The sequence below is a fragment of the Solanum tuberosum genome, unplaced genomic scaffold (genome assembly GCF_000226075.1).
Source record: "Solanum tuberosum cultivar DM 1-3 516 R44 unplaced genomic scaffold, SolTub_3.0 scf00070, whole genome shotgun sequence".
Taxonomy (NCBI): Eukaryota; Viridiplantae; Streptophyta; class Magnoliopsida; order Solanales; family Solanaceae; genus Solanum; species Solanum tuberosum.
In genome coordinates, this window is record NW_006238996.1 from 1,013,101 (window position 1) to 1,029,332 (window position 16,232).

General features: G+C 35.3%; 1 pseudogene; it reads left to right on the forward strand.

Moving 5' to 3' along the window:
* Nucleotides 1-8,792: 8,792 nt before the first annotated feature.
* LOC102586031 (beta-glucosidase BoGH3B-like) lies at nucleotides 8,793-12,439 on the forward strand (annotated as a pseudogene).
* Nucleotides 12,440-16,232: the final 3,793 nt, after the last annotated feature.

Sequence of the window (16,232 nt, forward strand, 5' to 3'; positions counted from 1 at the left end):
TTGAGGATTCAAGCTTACTTCTCAAGACACTTGGAGTTGCTTCCCCAAGTTGGTGAGTCCTCAAGTCCAAGGACAAGACCTTATGATCTAGCTTCTATGTTTAGTTCTTTGCGTATGTTGAAAGACATTGTTGTACTTCCTATTTGCAAGACTTCTTATTGATGTAAGGGCTAAGTCCCATTTTCGATACTTCTATGTCTAGATGGTGCATTGTGACGAAGTTCGATTCTATTTTTCATATATGAAGTGAAGTTGAACTTCCAAAGTAAAAATTTTAAATTTTCCGTGATTTTATTCTATGATAAATGTTATGATGAATGCTAAGGGCTTGTATAAGACCTCTTCGAGGTCAAATACGTCGGTAATGACTAGGGGATGCTCTCGGGTCGTTACAATGACGTACAAGACCCTGAGAGCCTCATACAAGACACTTAGCTTTCATAACATAATATAATAGAAATAATGCAGAAATTTAAAATATTTTCAACACAATAAACAACTTTATAAAATGAAGCGGAAGTCTATTAAACTTTGTCTCAAACCATCTAAAACATGAATATCTTTGGGACCCAGCCCATATAATAGTTCAAAACATAAAATGAAAGAACATAAGAAAATGGTGGTCAAATCCTCAAATGCTATGAGGACTCAACAATCTTCAAATCTTGCTCTACTATGATCCTAGCCACGGGGATGAGAGTCGAGATCACCAGACCCTACATTTGGATAAGATATATAGGCAGGAGTATGCGTTAGTACAAACATGTACTAAATATTACAGCTTGTATAAACATCAACATGAACATAAGATATAAGCAACATAAGTCATATACATACTCAATGCACATAATTAAACATAATAACATAAAAGAATGCTTCTTGAAGTAACCTCAAATCATCCTTATTCAACATCGAAGGCAACTCAAGAACAATCCGAGTCATCACCTATCATAACATACTTAAGTTATCTTTTATAGACATGGGGAATTGCCTCTTGCCTTACCATGAAGGAACATGGGTAGTCTCCTATAGTCCTTCATAACATTTGGATCATGGGTATTCACCTCTAGTCCAACATCATGTGACATAGGTATTCGCCTCTTGTATTTCTATATGGATCATGGGTAATCGCCTCTTGTCCAATTCATATCTTAAGTACATGGGGAGTTGCCTCTTTTTCAACTTTGAGGAATAAGGGTAATTGCCTCTTTATTCTATTCTATGGAATACGGGTAATCGCCTCATATCCATCTCATGTAGAGTTCATGGGTAATCGCCTCTAGCCTCATCAATTTCTTAGTCTTTAGCATTAGATTTATTTTAGGTGAGAAATCCATTCAACCTAGAATCATTCGATGTGAAAAAGCCTTTCACATTCATTAATAAGCAATTCATGTGGGAACTATTCCTTCCACAACAATCACAACAGTTCATAACATAAGCTTTACTCTCAAAGCCCTTCAAATCATAATTCATCATATGCGCTCACTCTCAAGCAATACATATTATAATCACACTACTTTCTTCATTCTCAAAGAAATTCATACATAATCATCCTATAGGCTTCAATCTCAAAGCACTTCCAATGTATCTCATCAATCCTATAAGAATACATCTAAACCCATAAATTCTCTTGTCATGGCATCAAACTCAATTATATCAATTTCAACTTAAAAACATGGGTTAAGAATGGGTACATGTAAATTCTTCCTAAAAACATTTAATTCTATCAATTTAAGCATAAACAATCATAATCCAATCATTTGGATCAACATTCATCAATACCCACAACTATAAAATAAACCCTAACTCAAATTGGGAAATTTCATCTTTTCAATTGGGGAATCTTAAGGGGCTGCATGGATGAAAAGCCCTCATACCTTAACAAAAAAGCCCACAAATGCTTGTAGAATGAAGACTTGATCTTGATCCTAGCTCCAACTCTTTCGTCTTCTTCTTCTAGTTTTAGAGAGAGAAATATTTGAGAGAAGATCTTGGGATTACTTTTGGGATTTTTGGAAATAATGTCTTCAATGGATGAGTTTAAGGGTTAAAATCACTTATATAAGAGTACTAGACTTAGGCAAACTGACTTGGCTTTGATCTAATTAAAATCGAAAAAGACCATTTAACCCCTCACTTACCAGTGCACTGACTATCTCCACGAGAGGCTGCACAAGCCATGGTCCTCAGCACGAGCCGTGATCCTCCTCGTGATCATGGACCAGTATCTAGGACATCTTCCCCTTAACCCCTAAAAACTAAGGCACCACAATGACCCATCCCACGTCCCGTCAAGGCCTTCACGAGCCGTCTAGTGGCTCGTGGGGAGGGTCCAACTTTTGGGCAGCTTGGTGAAGCTACTGCATCACCACCACGAGTGGCACCACGATCTGTGGTGACCACCACAAGCCTTCTAGGCTCTCGTGGGAGGTGGGCAACCTTTCTTAGCTACTGTCTAGGCCTGATGGACACCACCACAAGTCGTGGTGCCCTTCACGACCCGTGTAGGCACTCGTGGAGGGTGCCAAGGCCAAATTCTCTAGTCCGTACTTTTCACTTATCCCCTAGCTTAGCGTACTAGATTCTGAGGTGTTACAGTAACATACCATCTTGGTACACCTCTTAATGATCATGTTACTCTTGTGACTTAGCCATACTTCGTTGCCCTTCTCTAAAGGTTAGGGTCTCTCACTTGTACCACTTATATTTATTGCAGCTAACATCTCAATTCCTCACCCTACTCTATGTCAAGTCTACTACATCAAATCTAAAAACTAACATCATCACCCTCATGTTGTCATTCTTTTGATCATGACACTCATCTCAAATTCAATCTTAATGTTTATTACTAAACCCGAATATTAATACGATTGCTCGTCTACTATACTATGCATCATTACTTAATCAGTTCTATAACCTTCTAAACATCATGACCCTCTCAAACAAATCACTAGCCTTGCTTAGATCTATCACTTCATGAATACTCCGTGCTTCTGTTCAACACATATATTTAGCCTTGTCTAACATGATGGCACATCAATATCAACTCTATTCTGGTTAAAAATATATACTATATCTCATCTTGGCTAGTAACTCTTCCTCTTATCACGAACTCCCTACAACCTTATTATTCCTTTTTCTACTCATAAAGGAACTCATCACTTATAATTGTATGGGTCCACGATTGCAATAACATAATATGCCCCATCACTATCTTTTTCCCTTAGATTACTGAACCTCTACATACTTTCCTCTAACTCTGGGCACTTTCACTACTACTTCTCATGATCTCATAACTAATACTATCTTTTCGAGTGAAAAATATTACTCAAGCTTTGAACATACCTCCTCATAAGGATCTCAGCTGAAACAAGGTTTAAGGAAAAGAGTACAACTCATTTTTAGCTCAAAAGCACGATTCATATGAATATGAGTGCATTCCCCTAAAACTAAATACTTAACTCACTCATGGGCTTCTCTCAAGCCCCTCTGGAGTCACATGATCACTTCCTCAAGATTTTTGCTAAGAACAAGTCATCGATAAAGGACTGACTTTTTTGTTCAACCATCTCTAGTATGAGGGGTAGTCGAATGAATCTGAGAAACCCAGGAGTATAAATAAATCTCTATGACTTAGCTCTATTGCACGATTAAGAATATGAAAGAAGCAAAACTTTTCTTAAATGTATGTAGTCCCTCGTTTATAGAAGTGGGGCCCTCATAACCATAAACAAGATCCTACTGACATGGCTTCATAGACACCCTAAGACAATTGAACTCTATGCTCTGATACCAATTTTGTCACAACCCGAGCCTACACCCTGGACGTGGCCGGCACTCGAGAACTATTGTTGGTCCCCAAGTGAACCCTCGTCATGGTTGACTACAAGCAGAAGACTAGCTCAAGCATACAAAGCTTAAAAATTAATAAAATTCATTGAACTCAATTACAAAGCTTTAACTCAAATGATTAACTCTGAATAAAATGGTATATTCAACTCACCAGAAATAGGCAACTCAACACTTTAAAACATTTAACAGGATAAATGAAATAGACTTCTAAAACTCTATTGTCTATCTATGAAGCCTCTAAATGACAAGGATGGAAGTCGGTACAAGACCCACGACATCCTAACAAAATTGAAAAGTAAATGGAATCCTCCGGAAGCAAGGAGGCTCACCAAAGCTAACTCGAACTACAAGTGGTATCAACGAAGCTCCTATTGATGGCCCTAGCTACTTGTATCTGCATCATGAAACAATGCAGGCCAAATGGCGTCAGTACATGGAATGTACGAGCATGTAAAGGGAATTCTATAGCATAAATGTAAGCTTGAACTAATGGAAAAGAAACATTCTTACCTTTTCTCAACTCACTCAACTCAACTCAACTCAAGGAATACTTAAGGATATTCAAAGGTACTCAAACTTACTCAACTCAATAGTACTCAAGGATAAGATACTCAACTCAGAAATAAGGTACTCAACTCAACAATAAGATACTTAACTCTGTGAAACATAGTTCAACTCAACTAAGAGAAATAGGGCCCAACTCAACAATAAAATACTCAACTCTTGATACTTAACTCAAGATAAAAGCAACAATAAAAGATTCAATATATGGAATGCTTTTAAAACAATAGATATCAACTCAATGTATTGAAGAATACAATAATAACTCAGTTTGTATATAAAAATACAATATAACTCTGTGGGAGATTCTCTAACCAACAAACATCACTATGAGCTATGTGATGATGCAGCGTCTAGCCCACGCTACCAAAACTATCCTATACTTTGCCAAGGTATAGAACCTACTACTAAGTGGATCCACTAGTATATGCTAAAAGCATTTAGAAATTATCTAAAAAGTATGACCCTTTCTACCCACGTTGGCTACATGGTTTAGGAGGACTTTTAGTTATTTGAACTCGTCCTCATATCGGTGCTCAATACTACTCCCAAAATGTAACTAGCTCATATGTTTAAAATCATAACTCTTTATGTGGATTGAGATTATTACTCAAAAATCTTACTCTTAAAAACTATGGTACTCAAAACTACCCAAAAACTCTTTTGAAAATTAGTGTTTCCTCTCATCTTAAATGTAAAAATATTTACTCTTAGGAATACTTAGTTCTCATATATCATTTTAAAGAAAATGAACTCAGCTCTACTCTTCCTCAAACTCAAATGCTCAAGTCTTAAAACAAGTTATAAATAATTGTAAAAGACTTCTCAAAATAGGGTTCATGCCGAATTATGGACGTGAACGACTCAATTCAAGGTTTTTAATAACCATACATAGAACTCAATACTAGGAATTCAAAAACTCCAGAACTCAAGGATTGAATGATACTACTCATCTTGAAATGTTTGACTCATAGGGTTCATGTGGAATTATGGACATGAACAATCTCAATTAAAGGACTAACTGATACTACTCATTTCAAGATGTTCGACTTAGAGGGTTCATGAAGAATTATGGGCATGAACATCTCAACTCAAGGATCTTCATGGGTAACATGTAGTAGTCCCATGATTAGGAATATAATCTCAAAAGGGTTTAAAACTCAATACTCAAGACTTAGATCTTGAAGATACTACTCCTCTCAAAGATACTCAAATTATGGAGTTCATGTGGAAGTTATGGGCATGAACGACTAGACTCAAGGTTTTAAATAATAATATAGAATTCATGTGTACGACTCTTCTCATTCTCATACTTACTTCCTCAACTTAGCTCAAATCGATAGTTGATCTCAAAGTATTCTCTATTTAACTCAAAGACTTTTTTGAACTCTACTCTTAACTCTTTCTTGAATTTGAATTATGAATTATGAATTTAAGAGTTATGATTCATGATATGAAAGATGTCGTGATGATTAAATGAGTTTTAGATAGTTAATCATGAGAAATGGTCGAAAAACACTGTCTGGGAGTAGGTCCGCAACGCGGTGATAAATTATAATATTTGGTCACGAAATAATTTTTGAAACAGTGGAGTCAACGACATGAACTTGGGCGCTAATTTTTGCCTGATCTTTTCTTCTTCTCCCAAACCTGATTCAACTCATACCCACATAAATTCTAAGGTAAAAACTCTCAAATTCCTATAACCCAGAACAATTTTAGCGAAACTCACTCAAGAATCATCAATTTACTCAACCCTTAACAAAATCTTCACCTCACGAACTCAACCAAACATCAAGATTCAAGAATGAATAACAACTCTTCAAGAAACACATCAAGAACTTAATTTCTGAATCTCTAGGGATGAATTCGTTAACATAAAATATGATTGGCGTGTGGGTGAACAAACCTTACACTTTTAAAACTTACATACCTCTTAGGGATCAAACCCTTGGTGAAAATCCGCAACAAAACTCAAGAATCTCGACGAACGCCTTGAACATTTTTTCTTTTCTCTTCTCGAACTCTCTTCTAAAACCATAGGCGTAAATTAGGATTGTAGAACTGAACCAAATCAGTTTAAACTCCTAAAACCTTACTAAAAATGAATTATATCTGATTGGGAAAGGAAAAGACCAAAATGCCCCTCATATTTTCGGGTAACTTTCCTTAATTGGACAGCCTGACATCAAACATGGATATCTCCCTCATACGAGCTCAAAAATTAGCAAACTCAGTAGCGTTGGAAAGATAATCCAAAGACATTTCATTTGATATCTTATGGGCCACCTAACTCATCATGTACTGAAAGTTATGGTCGTTTGAAGTTTACCCAAAATTTAGAAGAACTTAGGAATGACTTGAATGAATTTCTCTTTAGTTCGTTTTGGAACTTAAGGTGCTACATCTAGTGACCTTAACACTTAGGAAAATTTAAATTTCTTGGTAAAAACTTATTCTCTACGAAGGATGGTTCGAGTCTAACGTCAAATTTTTTTGGGGTGTTACAAAAAATACCCTTCAGTCAACCTTTTTGGTCCAATATTACCCTTTAAACTAACATCCTTATATTTTATTTTTTTATTATTAATAATAATTATTACGTGGCGTCTTTCTATTAGATAAATTTAAATTCCAACCCACCAAACTTTGTCCTACCCACCCAACCCATATTGACATCCCTTGACCCAAACCCAATTAAAAGATCCATCAGAAATAAAAAAGATTGAATCATCTCTTCTTCCCCTAAATCTAATATATATTATAGTAATCTTTTTACTTGGAATATTATAGTAATTTATCATTCATATATATATATATATATATACTAGATGAGCAATGCAAATGGGCTAGAATTTGGCTAATATTGAGCTAAAATAAAGACGACTTTCAAAATGTGTTATGAATTGAATAAAAATAAATCCATTATGAAATTAGGGAAAATTTTGCATTATAGAAAAGAGAAAAGACATAAAATCACCACTGAAGTTGTCCCGAATTTTCAAAAAGACACCTTAACTTTGCGGGTGTCCTCTCACCCCATTGAACAACTTCAAAATAGTATGTATACCCCATTTTTCACCCAATACCACTTATACAAAAATGCTTGTATGTTACGCACTAATAGTCACTTGCCACATGTTAAAAATAATTTTTAAATGTTTTTATCTGATTTCTTTACCTTTCTTTTCTTTCTTTTTTCTCTTTCTTCTTCGCCTCAACTATGTTCTTCTGCCATTCCCTTCCCGCTGCAACAGTCGTCAAACCCGTTGTGGCGGGGTGGATTTCGCGACAACACTACCAATTGTTTGTCAAACTACCACCAATTAATTTATATATGAAAATAAACACCATCAAATAATCAAAATTTAAATACTCAAAATATCACCAAGTCAAAATCTAGCATTTAAATAACCAACTTCTCCAACTTCTTACTCCTAAATCGAGTTTTCCATAGTTTAACTACTCCCAAATCCCAATCTTGAATTGTAGGAGGAAAAAAAATCACTAAACTAATTTGTTTTTTTTAAAAAAAAAGAATAAGAATGAACACAATAACATTAGTTTTTAAAAAACAAAGACCAAAAAGGAAAAAGAGAAAACGAAAAAAAATATGATGGAAGCCATGGATGCTTAAGAAATATGGGTAAGCTAATGATGGTAGGGAAGATGAGAAAAAAAGATTTGAAAAAATTAAAAACTATTCCTAATAAAGTTAAAAAAAAATTAATACATGGGTTTTTATTTTATTTTTTCAAAATAGGTCAAATTGGGAGTGCCACATGGCAATTTTACGTTGGTTTGAAGTTGTATCAAGAGTCCTTCACGCACCCATTTTTCGTGATAACACGAGTGGTGTTAAAATTAATCAAAAAGGTATATTTATTGTGGATTTAGATTGTTTCGTGGGGTAATATGACACTCGCAAAGTTAAGGTGTCTTTTTAAAAATTTGGAACAACTTCAATGGTGACTTTATGTCTTTTCTCTATAGAAAACTATTAATTCAAAATAAATATTATAGCTACAGTTTCATTTAATTCCAATTCGCAGCAAACTTCCTGTCATTCACCTTTCTCCCCTATCTCTTGAATCTCGCTCGCCGCTCTCCTCTCTTTTGGTCATCTCTCCCTCACCTCTCGCACTTTATACAAACACAAACACAAATTATAATTTGTGTTTATATAAAGTGAGAGACACTGTATATACAAACACATATCTCTGTCATGTACACTTATAATTATACAACTACAAATCTTTCCCTGCTCTGCACCTTTATCTATAGCGGCCAGTGTGTCGCTATAGTGGGAGGCATCACGACACTCAGAGCACTGTAACGGAGGATGCTATAGCGGGCTGCTGCCCGTTATAACGAAGATGAAGGCCACTATCGTAAACTTCATCGTTCCAGAACTCTGAGGGTGCCGCAATGACGCCCCTTGCCCCAGAAAGTGTCCCTTTCCACAAAATTCCTACATATAAGTGTTCCTAAAGTACTCCTCTACTTAAATATGCATAAAATCCACTCATTTCAAGTCCTAAATCATGCCCGAATCTAAGATATTCCTCAAGAACAACCCTTCAACCTCCCCCACCATTTTTGAAATGGAGTGATTGGAGAATAGGGTACGCGATAGTTACCTTGATTTTGAAATGGAGTGATTGGAGAGTTGAGAGAGTTTTGGGGGAATAGGGGGAGAGAAATAGGCATGAAAACCCATTCCCCTCCCTCTTATGATTCTTATTTACACAAGGTTGTTATAGCGACGCTGTTATAGCGAAGTTATGGCCGTTATAGCAGGGTTATGGTCACTATAGAGAGGTCCAGAATAGTAGACAGGATGAAATTTTTGTGGTGGTTTTGTGTGTTCGTTGTTCCTTTTCAATAATCTTGGGGACATCAGATAGGGTGGCATGGTGTCTCTTATGTAGTGAATGTATTCATGGCATGTCAAATCATTTGGTGATCCTTAATAACCGGTCTATCTTCTTCCACCTAGGTAGTTATTTGGGGATGGACGATGGGTAAATTGGTATTTATTGTCGTTACTACAGGGCACCTTATGCAGAGTCCAAAAAGTCGGCTTCGTCACTATTATTTGTTACAAGCAAAAGGTGGCTGTTTGTGCTGAGCATTATGTAGGAGATAGTGGGACAGTAAAAGGAATCAATGAAAACAACACAATTATTGATAGACATGGTTTGCTTAGTATACATATGGCAGGTTACTATAGTTTAATCATCAAAGGTGTTTCTACTGTTATGGTTTCCTATTCAAGATGGAATGGTCTCAGAATGCATGGAAAAAAGAAATGGTTACTAGTTTTCTTAAAGGCACACTTAGATTCAGAGTAAATTCCTAATTCTATCCTCTTGGTGAATTTAACTACATGTATGTTGCTTGGACCCTTTCAAAATGTTGTTGTATCCATGTTGGATTCTCAAAAATACATTTATTTTGGAGTATTTAATTCGGATACAACAACATTGTAGTGTTCAATAGATGTAACTTATGTTGCTTAGACCCTCCAAAAATATCGTCGCACTGTTTTGGAAGATCTAACACAAGTGCGACAATATTTTTGAAGGATCTGACATGGTGTGGAAACGTTGTTGGAGCGTACGATCAACATTGTAGTGTTTAAATGATACAACCTATATTGGTCGTGGAACCTCCAAAAGTATTGTTGCACCCGTGTCTAATTCTTCAAACATTTTAGAGGATTCGAGCAACATTATAGTGTTCAATAGATGCAACCTATATTACTCGGAACCTCCAAAAGTATTGTTGCACCCCTGTCTAATTCTTCAAAAAACTTGGAGGATCCAACATAAGTGCAATGACGGTTTTGAATGACCCGAGCAGCATAGGATGCAACTAGATGTGATTTCAAATTCACATTATGAATGTTGCTCGGGTCCTTCAAAAAATTCAATTGTTTTGGAAGTTCGAGACGATTGTGATGACATTTTTGGAGGATCCGAGCAACATAGGATGCAACAAGATGGGGATTTCGAACTAACTTTGTGAATGTTTGTGGAATATGTTTCAGGGGTTTGTTATTTCAGATTGGGCAGGAATTGACAAGCTTACTTATCCTTGGAATACAAACTATACATATTCCATTCTTGAAGGTGTCATTGACATGGTTAGTAATTAATCAATTTATACCAAAATGAATAACCATTTTATAGTTTGTGCATGTTGTGGGCGAATCAACGATATCTGTAATAGCTATTTAAATTATGCATCTGTCTCGTACTATCACACGATTTTACAACATGAAGAACGAGTTTCGACTTGATTTACATGACCTTTAAAGAACTAATGTTTGCTCTTTTCCTGGTTGTATATTGTAGGTTATGTTGCCCTACAACTATACATAATTCATTGATGGTTTAACATATTTAGTGAACAACAACTTTGTTCAAATGACCCGAATCGACGATGCAGTCAAGAGAATTCTCAAGGTGAAGTTCCAAATGGGACTTTTTGAGAGCCCTCTTGCTGATTATAGTTTGACAAAATATCTCGGCAGTCCGGTAAGTTCAATGTGTAGCGATAAATGATAGGGAAAATGTTTAAAATTGTTAGATTTTGCCTTCTTTTACGTGTTTGGCCCGTTCATACTCTTGTCGTTACCAATTGTCTCATACTTGTCATTGCCATTAACGGAGCTCCAACATAAGACGACAGACTCCACATGTCCTTACATTGGAGATCCTTTAAGGGTCAAGGGAAAAACCGAGACTTTTTCTAACGGTAGGGGTAAAACTAAACCAAAAGGTCAAATGAAGGACAAAGATGCTCAATTTCGGATAATACATGAGCAAATTTGATCGTTTTCCTAGATGAGATAACAAGTTATGAACTCGGAAAAAGTTAAATCTTGAATTCATCTTTGTTGTGTTACAATCTAGTAGGAGCATAGAAAATTGGCAAGAGAAGCAGTGACAAAGTCACTTGTTTTATTGAAAAATGGAGCAAATGCAGATGAACCAGTTTTGCCACTTCCAAAAAAGGCAACAAATATATTAGTCGCAGGAGCCCATGCTAACAATATGGGCTACCAATGTGGTTGATGGACCATTACATGGCAAGGACTTAGTGGAAACACAACAATTGGAACATTTCTTATCCCTCATCCTATATTGCTCAGACTCTTCAAAAATATTGACATGTGCTTGTCCAATCCTCCAAAAGTCGTGCATTTTTTAAGGATCCAACACAAACACAACAACATTTTCTGAGATGTCTAAGCAACATAAACCTTAACTTATATGTCTGAATTTGAGTTGAACAAGTCAAGCTATGACCTATTGGATTAAGTTATAATTCGTTCAGTTGGCCCTAACTAAAACCGGATGAGTTTAGTTATAATCCATTGCTTAATCCAATCCGCTTTAACTCGACTTATCTTGATTTTTAACAACCTTCGGATGGATTTGGTTGAGTCATGACTTGTGTATTAAGTTAATCGGGCATGTCCTTTGATAAACCTACCTAAGAAAGAGTACAAACAATATTGTACATTGATCAATTAGCAACTTTTTTTGAATAGGTACTACAATCCTCTCAGCTATAGAGAACACGTACAGTTGATCTAGAAACAAAGGTTGTGTATAAGGAAAATCCGGATAGCGAATTAATCAAGTCCAACAACTTCTCCTACACCATAGTCGTGGTGGGAGAGACCCCATACGCGGAATGTTCTGGTGACAGCCTCAACTTAACAATCCCCGCGCCTGGTCCAGACATCATGACCTCGGTGAAATGTGTCGTTGTGCTTGTCACGGGCCGTCCGGTTGTGATCCAACCATACCTATATCAAATGGATGCACTAGTAGCAGCTTGGTTACCAGGAATAGAAGGACAAGGTGTAGTTGATGTCCTGTTTGGTGATTATGGTTTTATTGGAAAACTAGCAAGGACTTAGTTCAAGACTGTTGATCAACTCTCTATGAATGTTGGTGATTAACATTATGACCTTTTGTTCTCTTTTGGATTTGGTCTTACCACATAACCTGTCAAGGCCTAAAAGAACTGTTTTTTTTCACACAAACAATCTCACAGAACAAAATGTGATACGATGAGATAGAATGAAATAGAAACAAAGACCAAATAAGAGTTATGGCATTCAATCTCATATTGCATTCTCCCAGAGCAGAGCTTGAAGCAAGGGTCAGAACTTTAGGCGGGGCCTCCCTCTCCAGACACAATATCTTGAGTGCCTAGCTCTGCCCATTCCCTATTCCATTAAAGAATGAATGGGTCTCCGAGATCCTTTCGATGACTTGTCCAAATATACAACAACTATTATGTTACCAATTTATGATATGAGTTTAGTGCAAATATTGAATATGTAACAGATGAAATGTTGTTAGAAACTTTGATAAGTGGAGTAATGGAAATGGAACTCTTTTTGTTTTGTTATGTGTTTTTGTCATTTTTGTAACTTACAATCAAATTAGGGGGTGGGGGTGGGGGTGGGGCTACAATGGCCGGAAAGTGGTCGGTTGAACACCCTTTGTTGGAAAATTATACTATGTATATAGGTCAATATTACAAAACCAAGGCTTACTAATGAATGAAAGAACTGTTTTTTTTTCACACACACCAAACAAGAGGTTCAAACATACAACAACTATATGTTAATTACCACTTTATGATTTAAGTTTAGTGCATAGATTAAACATGTAACAGAGGCAATTATAGACACATTGACAAGTGGAGTAAAGGAAGTGTTTGTTTCCCATTATGTATCTTTTAAGTGAGCTGGTCCGGTAGGAATGAAATAGAAAAAACATATGTTTCTAATAGTGAATGTATTCCTACATGCTTAATCAAAGATATTTGATACGAATTTAAAAACTTTGCTGACATAGGTGAAGTATCAAAAATAATTATTGCTCTTATAAGAATGATGGTAACTATTAAATGTTTCACACAAAAATAGTACGTGTATAGTGTATAGTGTATAGTGTATAGTGTATAGTGTATTAGTTTGAAAACGTGCGAAAGAACAGTATCAATGCATTCTATCAACATGCGTGTGTATAATGTATTTACTACATAATTCAAAAAATTGAAATACGTTTCTTAATTATTTGTAACAGTAGTTATATATTGTATATTATCAAGGGAAAAATGACAAATATACCCCTGAACTATTGTAAATGATATGCAGATACACTCTGTCATACTTTTGGGACATTGGTGCCCCTGTCATCCAACAACTAGAGCATATATACCCTTTATACTAACAGACATACACATGTCATAATCTTATCCACCGACCCGACATTTATTAAATATCGGATCAACGGAAAAGATTGCGCCACATGCCCCTATATAGTCTTCCGTTAGACTGAAGGGGATATATGCTCTAGTTTTTGGATGGCAGGGGCATCAATGTCCCAAAAGTATGACGGAGCGTATCTGCATACCATTTATGATAGTTTGGGGTATATTTTTCTCTTTTCTCTATTATCAAAGATGTAATAGTGTCATTGCTCTTCCCTTAGTCAAGAGGTCTCAAGTTCGAGTTCTAAGTATAAAAAAGTTCTCCATAAGGAGTGTTTTTCCCTGAATGAAATCATACACGATAAGAATCCAAATTATCTAGCTTCAATGCAGTTACAAAGCACATGAATCATTATGTCATAAAAACATTCTAGTGCTTGAAACTGTATCTAAGATTCACTGTTCTTCAATTGCAATTTAAGAAAAGATATCAAAATTATTGAAATAACAATTCAAAGTTGGGGTATGATTCCTAATTGTTTAGAATTTGTTATTTTTAGTACTCCCCCTCCCTTGTCCTTAATTACTTGTCCACTTTTCCTTCTTTAGTTGTCCCTAATTACCTGTCCATTTTGACAAATCAAGAAAAGACAAAAAATTTTACCTATTATACCATCAATTAATTACTTTGAAAAATGTAGAACTTCTTGAAAATCTTAAGGTTTTAATTCATCCAATTCATAATTAATAGGGGGAAAATAATAAACTCACTATGTCATGCATTATTTTTCTTAAAAGGTGTGTCAATTCAAAAGTTGACAAGTAATTTGGGACATAGAGATTATTTATTTAATTAATATTTAATTAGGATTTACTTAGTTCATATAAGAAAAAAATTTCTAATCCTAATTTAATTTGATTTTGTATTATTATAAATAGGAATATAGATAATTATTTTCAATCTACCAAAACATATCGAAAATACAAAAATATATTGAGAAAAAAAGAAGAAGAGAGTATACAAATAGTAGAAAAGTCATCATTTGCCAGGCAACTTAGGACAGACAACGTTTGAATCATTCTCCAGTTCCAGCGTTGTCTATCCTATTGTCTCCTCAAGAATCTTCAAAATAAACCCCATTACCCAAATTCCCAAATTATCAATTTCAATTCCCCTTTTTTTTCTCTTGTTATTGTTGTTGTTTACAAAGTTTTCAATTCAATGGGTACACCAGAATTCCCAAATCTTGGGAAGCATTGTTTTGTTGAGGATTGTAGGCAGGTTGATTTCTTGCCTTTTACCCGTGATTGCCGTTACAAGGTACCCCTTTCTTTCTCTCTTTACCATTTGTGGCTTTTTTCTTTTTTCTTTTATGCATTGATTTACTCTCTTTTTGTTAATTTTGTGTTGAAATCTTTCTTGGTTTTGAGTTTTTTGATCTGGGGTGTGATAAAGTTTCAATCTTTCTGGTCCACAGGAAAAAAATAATTTTTTTTCCTTTTATACATGCATTCACTGTTTTTTGTCAGTTGTGTTGAAATCTTGTTTGTTTTTGAGTTTTTTGATCTGTGGTTTTATTAAAGTTTCAATCTTTTGCAGTCCACAGGAAAAAGAACATTGTGTTGGTGTAGTTGTTTGGTTGATGTGGGGGTGATAGGGATAAAAGTTACTTTTTGTTTTGAGTTTTTGATCTGGGTTTATATCAAAGGTTTAATCTTTTTGGTCCATTGGGAAAAGATGGTGTAGTTGTTTGGTTGTGGTTGTGGTGGTGCTGGGGGGTGGGGGTGGAGGTGGGGTAAGGGTATTCTGAGAATTTTGCTTTGTTGGAGATATTAGGTTCAAGAAAATCTGAAGGATTGAGTAATCAAGAACATGACATGAGCTGAAGCTTAGGAACCAAACTATGACACATTTTCTTTAATTAATGTTGAGCATGTTATGCTATTTCATGAGGTGATCAGATATTGAAATTGCAGCCTCTTGCAGAAATGCAGGGTAAGGTTGTGTATAATAGACCGTTGTAGTTCATCCCTTCCCCGTAGTGGGAGCTTAGTCACCCCCCAAATAAGGGCTAAATAGGATGTAATTGAATTTTAGTAGGCTTTGGTTATGAATTGGTTGAAATTTGTAAAAAAATAAATAGAATTTGAAGTGAAGTAAAAGGTATTTAGAGGTTGAAATTGTGTTCAGACATGAAAATACAATTTATCGAAGTTTTGATAGTGAAAATTTTATAAAACTTGAAAAAACTGTTTCTCAAATTTCAAATTCTATATTTCAAGTTATGTATTGTTATGAGGCAAAGGAATAAACTTGTTGAGTCTTGTGATGCACTCATTTATGTTAGTTTGCGTTATAACAATGAAATCACACTTTAATTTGACTTGAAATTGATACAAGATTCTGTACAACTCACTCTAATAGTAACAACTATTGAGCATTTTCGTTATTTATATTTGTATTATTTAAGACATATATAGTAATTAATAGTACGACCATGTACACTTAAATATTCATCCATAACATATAACTACTATGCTTCAAAATTCATTTTTATTTTTGTTGCATCTTC